This window comes from Limulus polyphemus, unplaced genomic scaffold (genome assembly GCF_000517525.1).
Source record: "Limulus polyphemus unplaced genomic scaffold, Limulus_polyphemus-2.1.2 Scaffold498, whole genome shotgun sequence".
Taxonomy (NCBI): Eukaryota; Metazoa; Arthropoda; class Merostomata; order Xiphosura; family Limulidae; genus Limulus; species Limulus polyphemus.
The window spans coordinates 294,094-304,149 of record NW_013666108.1 but is presented as its reverse complement, the minus strand read 5'-3'; the positions used below and the strand labels follow the sequence as shown (position 1 = coordinate 304,149).

The 10,056-nt window shown below is 29.5% G+C and overlaps 1 pseudogene; it reads right to left on the bottom strand.

Annotated features, from left to right (window-relative positions):
• The window catches only part of LOC106458662, an 87,512-nt pseudogene that overhangs the window by 12,612 nt on the left and 64,844 nt on the right, over window positions 1-10,056 (bottom strand).

Sequence of the window (10,056 nt, the reverse complement as noted above, 5' to 3'; positions counted from 1 at the left end):
AAAAAAATTATCTCCAGGGGGGGGGGGAGACTTCCCCCTGGATTATTTATTTTGGGTTTCCCTAGTTATAGCTTTGATATCATTTTGTCTCCTCCCCCCCCCCCCTGCAGATAAATTTATCTTTGTCAAACTTACATAGATGTCGTGAATACAGCATAGAATCTACTGTCATCATCTGGAACTTTGTAAATGCCTTCTGCAAGAAAATCCAGTTTACTAATCAAAATAACAACAGATGATAATTGTTGAGCATTAGCAATATAAAAAACTACTAAAAATAATATTTAAAATAGTAAAACTAATTATCAATGGATCTGTTATTCAGCATGATTTTATGTCCATTTTTTTACACTTCTTTCTTGTACTTTCAATAGTTATACATATTATAGATATGGAATATTTGCAATGCTAAGTCAAGTTGTCATTTTAAAAAAATCTGAAAATAGTGGACCTTTTAGAATACTGGGGTGGTCATTTGACCCCCTGGCTACACCTCAGACAGTGTCATGTAAATTCAGCCACTATTGACTGTCCTGTTTAGTAATCAAAGTTACATAATTCAATAACGTAGTTTCTGTAAGCTTCTTGTAACCTATTTTTAGATATCTTATTGAAAAAGACTGATAACTTATCTAACACACTTTTAAAACCTAAACGAGTTATTATACTTACGTATTTCATTGAAATAAAAAGGAAATTCTCCTGGTATTGAACAGTTCAAACGAGCTTTCAAAAATGATGCCCAGTTATTATTCAGAATGTTTTTCCCACCAGTATCTCGCTGAAAAAACAATGAAATGTATGAAATATGAATTATATATAAATACAGGAATACTTTCTTCCAACAGTTGAGTCACAGTTTATGAAATTTTTGTATATAAAGTTTTCTAGCTCATTTCTGCTTACATATATCTAGCTATAAACATTTAAAAACTAAGCTAAATGGAGGAAGACAGGTTGTTTAAAGTCAGTATACTTGAATTTTCCCAATTCAAATGTTTAACTTAATTAATTTGTTCATGCACTAGACAGAATCCTGCAATTTCTTGTTCTCATACTATCACGAACCACACACATCTACAACATTTGAAAAATTTTATATGTGTTTGTAAACAGACACTAATGACCTTTTAATAGTAGGTAAATATAAACTTGTGTTTTATAAGTATTCTAAAAACAAGTTCACTGCAGATTTTTTTATACAACTTCTTAATTTTTCCATTGCAGCTCAAAATTTGAGGTATGTAGAAAAATCTATCTTTTATCTCCTACAACTAAATACCCAATAAGCTTTACGTTCAGTACCAGAACTTGTCATTTAGACTGAATGATGAGACAAAAAATTAAATAAAACACTATTCATATATGCATTACAGTACAGTTTAAATGCTTAAAGCCAGCAAAATATTGGAAAACCAATAAGCTTAAAAATCATTATAAACATATATTAACTGTAGATGTTTTTCTTCCTTTTTGGTGTTTAAACTTATGTTACATAGTATTGGATCTTAGTTTCATTTCAGTAATAATCTTGTTTTTATTGAACAACGAGGACCTGTACCTGAACTTAGGTGATATAATTAAAATAACTATCTGCCATAATCAATTATTATAAGCAGTGTAGCAAAGACTATATATCTCTCTTGCGACTACATACACTAAAATCACAGTTTCATTTCAGTTATATGAATAAAAAATGCTTATATGCTAAAATGAAGTGAAGTAAGTAAATGGCTAAATAGAAATTTTTGCAAGTTATTTGATGAGTTTCACATAGATACTACAACACATGTTATAAAGATACCAAAAGAGGGGTTATTTTTAAAAGTAAAAACATTAATAACTTAAATAGTTTTGGAATATTTTTATATATCAACCCTTCTATTGATTTTCCTGAAAATGTAACCAATGTAATGAAGAAAAAAATATTCGAATAGGTAAAAACCTTTTATCACATATTTGTTTGAAATGCTGAAAAAAGAAAACCAATCTTAGATAATGCACCTATACAGATTCGTGAAAAAAATTGTACTGGTACTTAGCGTGTTTATGGAGCTACATGTCACTCAAATGACGTTTGACATGGAAATACTTTTTGAAGATGGATGCTGAGAGGATTACTGTGCACTGTGCTGTATAATATATGAACCTTAATTACCTTGATGTGATTACTGCAACATATATTAGCCAGACTTAGCATACTATATAATGAGTTTAAGTTTAGAGTTACAATGCAAGTACATTAATAAATACATTTATTTGCAGTAAAGGAATAATATCAGTATTAAGGATGCTGTGGGAGGGGAAGAAAATATATGTCTTCACAAATCAAATGTTTTCCTTGTGTAGAAATTAATTGGCCATAAGGAATAATCTTGTTTGTTTGAAGTTAAGCACACAGCTACAAAATGGGCTATGTGTGCTCTGCCTACCACAGGTATTGAAACCCAGTTTCTAATTTTGTAAGTCCGCAAAGGAATAAACACTTCTTTATTTTGAAAATTACAACATGTCTCATTTTCTTACTAAAAAGAGATTATAATTACCTTCTCTAATGGTAGAATCCTGTTTTCTTAATGTGTTTGAATTCTATAAATCAAATTTGTTGTAAAGATTTAGTATCTTTAAAGGACTAATTGACTAATTTTAAGTGAATTTAGGTCTAATGTGCCTGTAGATAGAATGTTTGAAATGAGTTCTAATTTGTGAGATTAAAAGTCAACACATTGTACAAAGCACAATCAGCATGCAAAGCATACTAATGCTACGGGATTCTGGGAGCAAGTGACTATTTCAAGCCAAAAAATGCTAATGTTTCATCAGAAGAATGTAGATTATGTAGAAATTGTTAAATACCACAAGCAGCTGCACAATAACTATATAATCATAATTTCTTTACATCACAAAAATATTGGGTTTGGCTGAATCACCCTGCATACGTGCATGAAGGTAAAGGTCACACTAAAGGTTAATCACGTGGCTAGAAAAGTTTTCATCTGATTTCAACCAAATTTGCCACAAAGATTAGGTGTCCTCCAAGAACTAATTGATTAACTTTGAGTAAGTGTATCTCAAAGGTCAAGTTCACACTGAAGGTCATTATCATTATCAAAATAGTCAAACTCAAGAACAAATTGTGATAGAAAGTAGATCTTGGAACCTAGACCTAAATTTTTGAAAATGAGGAATTCATTGATGTATATTTTAAGTTGGTTATTGCACTTGTCAAAAAAACTGTAGAGTCAGGGTGCATTCTGTGAGAACTTTTATGGTTAATAAGTATAAAAAGTTACTTTCTTCAAATATATCTTGTATCTAGTAAATAGTTGAATGATGAGATAAGATACATTTCTTGTATGTTTACAAAGATCTTGTGAATTTTAATATCAAGTAGAAAAGATTTACAGGACTTACCTTGCACACTCTTGCAACACGTGAGAAAATGTTCTTCCCACAATTGATGTATTCAATAGCATTTTCTCGGAAGAAGAAATAAACATAGTCTCCTATGTCATACGAGCCTACAAACTGTGGTTCTACAAAAGACCAAACACAAAAATTATAGTTATTTGAAACACCAGAATAAGTATTAATCATTAATAGCTAAATACAATATTATTTTGGTAACCAGACCTAAACTAAATAATGTCATGCAGAAACATCTTAAATCTTTGCAGCTTAATTATTTTACAAGAACTCATTTCACTTGCTCATACTCAGATGATTTTATGGGAGGTTAATTACACACACACTCACTTTTTTATGGGAGTTTAATTACACACACATACTCATTCACTCACTTTTTTATGTGAGTGAAAATATACTTATTTAGAGTAACACATTATAAAAGCACGCATGCTAATTCTGCATGAAAAGCACATATACCACATTAGGAAAAATATACGAATGTTATGGAAAATTTGTCAGGCAAACTTCAAAAAAGAAGGAAAATTATTAAATATATTAGAACTCAATAAAAAATCTGACACCTTTTAGCAATCCTATTTTGTTCAGGAAAAATCAAAAAGCTTTTTTCAAAACACTAAGAGAACAGAAGTACAAAATAAACCAATCACTGATGCATGTTTTAGGGATAATTGCTAAAAAGAATATTATATTTTAACTTCCTAAAAGCAATATTCATGATATAAGCTGATATCTATTATTTAGGGATTGTATATTAGACATACTTACTATCGAGCCATTTGGAATCATATTTGATAGTTCTCTTGTAACGATGAACTTTTCTGCCTGTTACTAAATCATAAAGGTCAGTTCGGAAAATGACTGTGTCAGCTCTACTAAACTCAGCTACAGTACCACTGTAAAGTCCAGGAAAGCTTCCTGGGTTTCCTTGTTCTATTCAAACATACACATATGTACACATGTGTATATATATATATATATTTATATTCTTCTGGCAGATCCTTAAAAATCAAGGGCCTTAATTAACTTTTTTTTACCCTTGTGAGGAAAAAGTTCCATTGAGTTTGAAAATACCAACATCATTCATTAAATTACATAAAGAAACAGGTCTACTCTTTCACTGTATCACATCTTGAAGGCATGCTGGCAACTATATATAATTATATATGCTACGAATAGATGACAAGTATATCATAAGTAACATGGAAACTTACAGAGTACATAAATAAATGGTGCATTGCATATGAGCTAATATTTAAAAATTAATGCACAGCATTAAATATTCTACAAGTAAAATAAATTTTTAATCCTTACAAGTACAAAAAATACTTGATAATCTTAGGCTTGAAATTGTTTAAATGACAAAATATTTTTTAATGTATTCTTTCTTAGAATATTAATCTTTAATTACAGGAATACATCTATAATTAAAACAATTGATTTTGGATAAATTATTATTATAAGTGGAACGTACAGCTGTATAACATAAGTAACTTATGTGTTCACACATACATTACATATAAACAAGATAACATGCAAAATAACTAACCAATATCATCTGAATAAAAAGAAAGTTTTAATCAAAAGTAAAAAAAAAACAATATGGTTTAATTTTCTTTTATCAAAAATACTTTAAATGAGATACAAGTTCAAGACCAAAACATTTCAATTGTATAATTTTTTTTTGTTTTTGTTTTTACATTTCTAGATTGAATCAATCATATTCTTTATTTTCATATATCTGGAAACTAACATATGTATCTGTTGTATAGTCTGTGAAAACATTATAGTCATGCACAGCTAAAGTAACCACTATCAAATATAACATCATCAAAAACACATATATTATGTACAATACTAAAAACTAAGATTTACAAAATCATCTATTACTAGAAACATAATCAAAAAATTAATACATTTTACTTACCAACCCAAACTGCAGTTGCATTATCATCTGGATCAAAAGGACACTTGGCAATTCCATTTCCTATACCTGGGAAAGCCTGATGATTCCCCAGATGAGTGAAATTTGTCTGGAACAAAGTGAAATGTGTAGAGTTGCTTACAGTAATTTTGTGTACAGAATCCAAATAATATACATTACTATTAAAACATCCTTTTATGTATATTTAAATTTCTAACTGCATCTAGGTAAAACTGAGAATCATTTAATGTAGTTTAAATGCTACATTTTGTAAAAGTGTTTGAGAACGTCCAAGAAGAATCATTTAAAGGGGCTTACATTAATGGCAAATGCTCATTTTCCATTAAGACAACAGTATAAAATGGTAAAAATGATATAGTTCGTGTTTATTTACTACAATAAAAACAAATGGTTTAACTTTAAGCATTAAAACATGAGCAAACAAGTAACCAAAAATGGAATATTAGTGACAAAGGACAGAATTAAGCTGATGGATTTGAATGCATTTTAAAAATTTTTCTTTGTTAGATGTAGAAAAACGTTTTTCTTTCTGTCAGTTAAGTTATAAGAAACTGAATGAAAGTTTAAGTTTTGCTGACACAAATATTTTAATAGCCACTCTTTTCTAAAATTATGTTTCAGAGTGGTTTAATGAATTTCATTAGTCAAAAGACATGTTAGGGAGCACTGGAGAAAATTCAGATGTGTTATACTGGTCTTATGTTTTTCAAACAGAATCAATTCTACAACAGTAGCTCAAGCCAACAGCTAGTGCTCCTGTGTTCCCTAAGTAAGATATCATATACTATTTACTCACTGTTACCTTCACAAATAGAATTGGTTATAAAATTTAATAATTTAACTTTTTAATTTGATCTTATTATATTTTTTACTTTTATTATAGAGGTTGTTTTGCATCGTTAACTTAATATATGTACTTAGGACTAACCTAAAGCACCTAAGCTGGTCGACCCTCATGAGATATTAGTGGGTTTAAGGCTTAAAATACTGTTAACATTGATGGCACCCAGTTGATGAAATAATGCATTTTAATCTTTATAAAAGGAAATTTAAAAAGAGTTTATTCAATTAGCTATAATGAATTGCCAGGTTGATTTTTAGTTTTTGTTTTAAGTACATAATTAGCTTGCTCTGGTTAGAAGTTAATATCAATTCCCCTAAGAAGGTAGTTTTTAAGATACAATCACCTTATATATGAGGTTTTCTGTTCATGATGGTAAACTGATTAGTATGGTTCAGTAATATATATAATTTTAATTTAAATATTAAGAGTGATTTAATTAATGTAAATCCAATATCATTGTTGTTTTTCAACTTAGCCTGGAATTTAATTTTTTTTTTCTTTCTGGGTAAAAAATGTTTGTAGTTGATAATTTCTTGTCACTTGACTACAAAATTTGAATTAGAAAATCACATACATGTGGATAATTCTAGTTGATACTTTACACACTATATGTAAAAAATGAATGGAAATTATTGTTTAAAACTGCACAAGAATCTTGACAAAAACACATGAAGAGCAAAGAAAAAAATGTATATTATAATACAATTTCAACAAAATTAGCTTTAAAATTCATTATTTATGTTTAAGAAGTTATCTCTAATAATATATTCCTAACAATACCACATGATTTATTCCCATTTTACATTTTTAAATTTGTTTAAAATCTGGATCTATGTCAAGAAAATAATATATTGTTTAGGAGAAGTTTATATTAAATAAATAGCTATGCAAGCTATATATATGTGGAACTAATGCCCACAACCCCATGGACTGGGTTGTCTATGTAAGATTTTTATCACCACTTTTTTTTCCAATAGATGCTTAATATCTTCCTTCAACAGGTTGGATCACTCTAACATGATTTCTACAGTCATAATACTAGAATAACATAAGTTTCATCATGAAATAGAAAACAGCTGCAGAACTTAATTTCCATCTTTCTTTAAAAATTGTAATAGAATTTTGATATTCCTAATGCCTTGTAATATTATGCTTATCAATGTGAAAAAATAACAATACAAAGTCCAACATGAGGAATGGATTAATATTATGCAACAAGGCGAATTATAGTGAAATTTTCTCACTGCAAGCTAGAAATGTTTAAGGGAAGCAATGTTTTTGATCAGTAAAAAATTAGTTTCTAAGTATTTAATGATTATTAAATACATCTTCAAAAAACATATTTGACTTAAGAGAGTTTTCAACAAATATCAAATAATAGATTAAATAAGAAAAAACATATGGCAATAAACATAATATACTGTGTATTTTGAAACTTGTCTAAAACCCTAAGAAATGTAGATTTACTATTTATTAACCAATCAGTTTTGACATTTGTAAAGCTGGTTAAGAATAACATTTACTCTATTTTTTTTTATTAATAGCTTTTTCTGATGATTCTTAAAGCTCATCAGATTTACTTAATAATTAAAACCTACTATTTTTAAGTATCCACTTATGCTGTTTTCTTTACAAATTCTTTCATTTATTGGTTCTGTGTGATTAACTTTCCTTTTTAAGTGGTAACTGTTATTTGCAATTCTGTATAAATTTGGTCTCTAGGTTCTGAACTACATTTAGTTGATGAAAACAAATCATAGCCTGTAATCTGATCTTGCTTTTAATCCAGTAGTCAAAGCATTTAAACAAGGCCTGTTTTATTAACAATGAATGATATGAATCAATCGTTTAAAGTACACCAGTGTACTATTACAAACAGCAGTATCAACTAGACTGTTCTTCATTGTACTTGTTTTGACGGATAATTATTATCTCTCCTGATGATATGTATGTTGTAAACAGTGTAGGAATCCAGGAGAATGAGACCCAGCTGGGAGATGGAGTCTTTAAATCCTGAAGCAAAAGCATTTCCCCAAACTTAATCTTTAAGATTCAAACATCAAAATCTGAAAGCTATATCATTTCCATTAGTTCCTTTGAGATCACAGATCTGTTTACTACACACAACTCACCATTATGCTGTATCCATTAAACTCTAAATTGAGAGAAGAATTCCTAATAGTAACTCAGAGTTTAGGAGGAATGCTAATAATACACTAAGCAATTAATGTTTATCTCCATTTGTTGGTTAATGAGTCTTGTTCAGTGTGAAGTGCCTGGATCAAAGATAAGCCAGTCTGTCAGCCGCTACTGATTTATTTTATTTAAAGAGGTTTAAAAAAAAATTTCTTGAAGACATATTAATGTTATTCTAACAATTCTACTGTTCTATCTGTTCTGATAAAAGTAAACTACAAATAATTTCAAGTTTTCAAAACACTGATTAAATTAGAAAACTGTAATTATTCAATCTGAGTTTATTAACAAAATGAAAGAAAGCAAAGGTTTTTGTAATAAAAAAATAATAAACGTTAATATTTTGAAAAGCATTTAATAATTCTAGTTTAGCAAAAATTTGAGTTAATGCTGATGCTACTCTATAAAAAAAAGGACCATAATTTTCAAAAGATTATAAAATTATGAGAAAAAAGAAGATTCAAGATGTAGGAAAATTATATGTATATATATTTATTTATATATATGTGTGTGTCTGATAAAACTGGAAACTAAGCAGATGGGTGAACAAAGTGAGGAATACAGAAATATTGATAATCAAGAATAAAGCAAACAGACAAAAATAAAATATAATAGATACATTTTACAGAGGGAAAAGGAAAGTAGGATATAAATGGTGTGAGAGAAAAAGAGGATAATAAATAGAACCTTAAAATTAATAACAAGTATGAACTTGATAACTGAAAGGTGAAGAAGTTACCAAAAAGTCTATATTTTTAAAACAGCCTCTTTTCTGAAAGGCAAGTAATAGGTGTGTATCAAAATAATGCTTGGAAACAAATAAGTTTAGAGTTTGAATCCAAATGAATTAGACAACCAACTGAAGACTATAACATATTTTAATAACCTTCCACTTATGACTAGAGGTATTTTGAAATGTAACAATAAGTGAGTGAATCAGGTAGTATAATTAGTTGAACTTGATTCTAGATGATTGAACATATGAAATGCTCTTTCAATCAAAACTAAATTCTGAATTTAGGCTATACTTAGAGTAATAAAGAGATGGATATACAGTGTACCAAACTGCTTAAAGAACATATCTCTTATTATGCAGTGATGAAATTCGGACGAACAATTTCCAGTTACTCATATCACACTATATATGTACTAGCTGAAGTACCTGTCCCTTGGATGGGTGCCCGGCATGGCCAGGTGGATAAGGCGCTCGACTCACAATCTGAGAGTCGCGGGTTCGAATCCGCATCCCACCAAACATGCTCGCCCTTTCAGCCGTGGGTGCGTTATAATGTGACGGTCAATCCCACTATTCGTTGGTAAAAGAGTAGCCCAAGAGTTGGCGTGGGTGGTGATCACTAGCTGCCTTCCCTCTAGTCTTACACTGCTAAATTATGGACGGCTAGCGCAGATAGCCCTCGTGTAGCTTTGCGCGAAATTCCAAAAAACAAACCCTTGGATAGGTGAAATAAAAAACTCGTTTATAACAAAGGATAGGAAATTGTGCTTCTATTTTTTTCTCTTCTTAATATAATAAACATTAAAAGTGCAATAAAAATACATAAAGGTACCAATACTGAAAAGAAAGACATAATGTTCTCAAGAATTAGATGGTGGGGGAACAGACCCCCCCCCCCCATGACCTTCC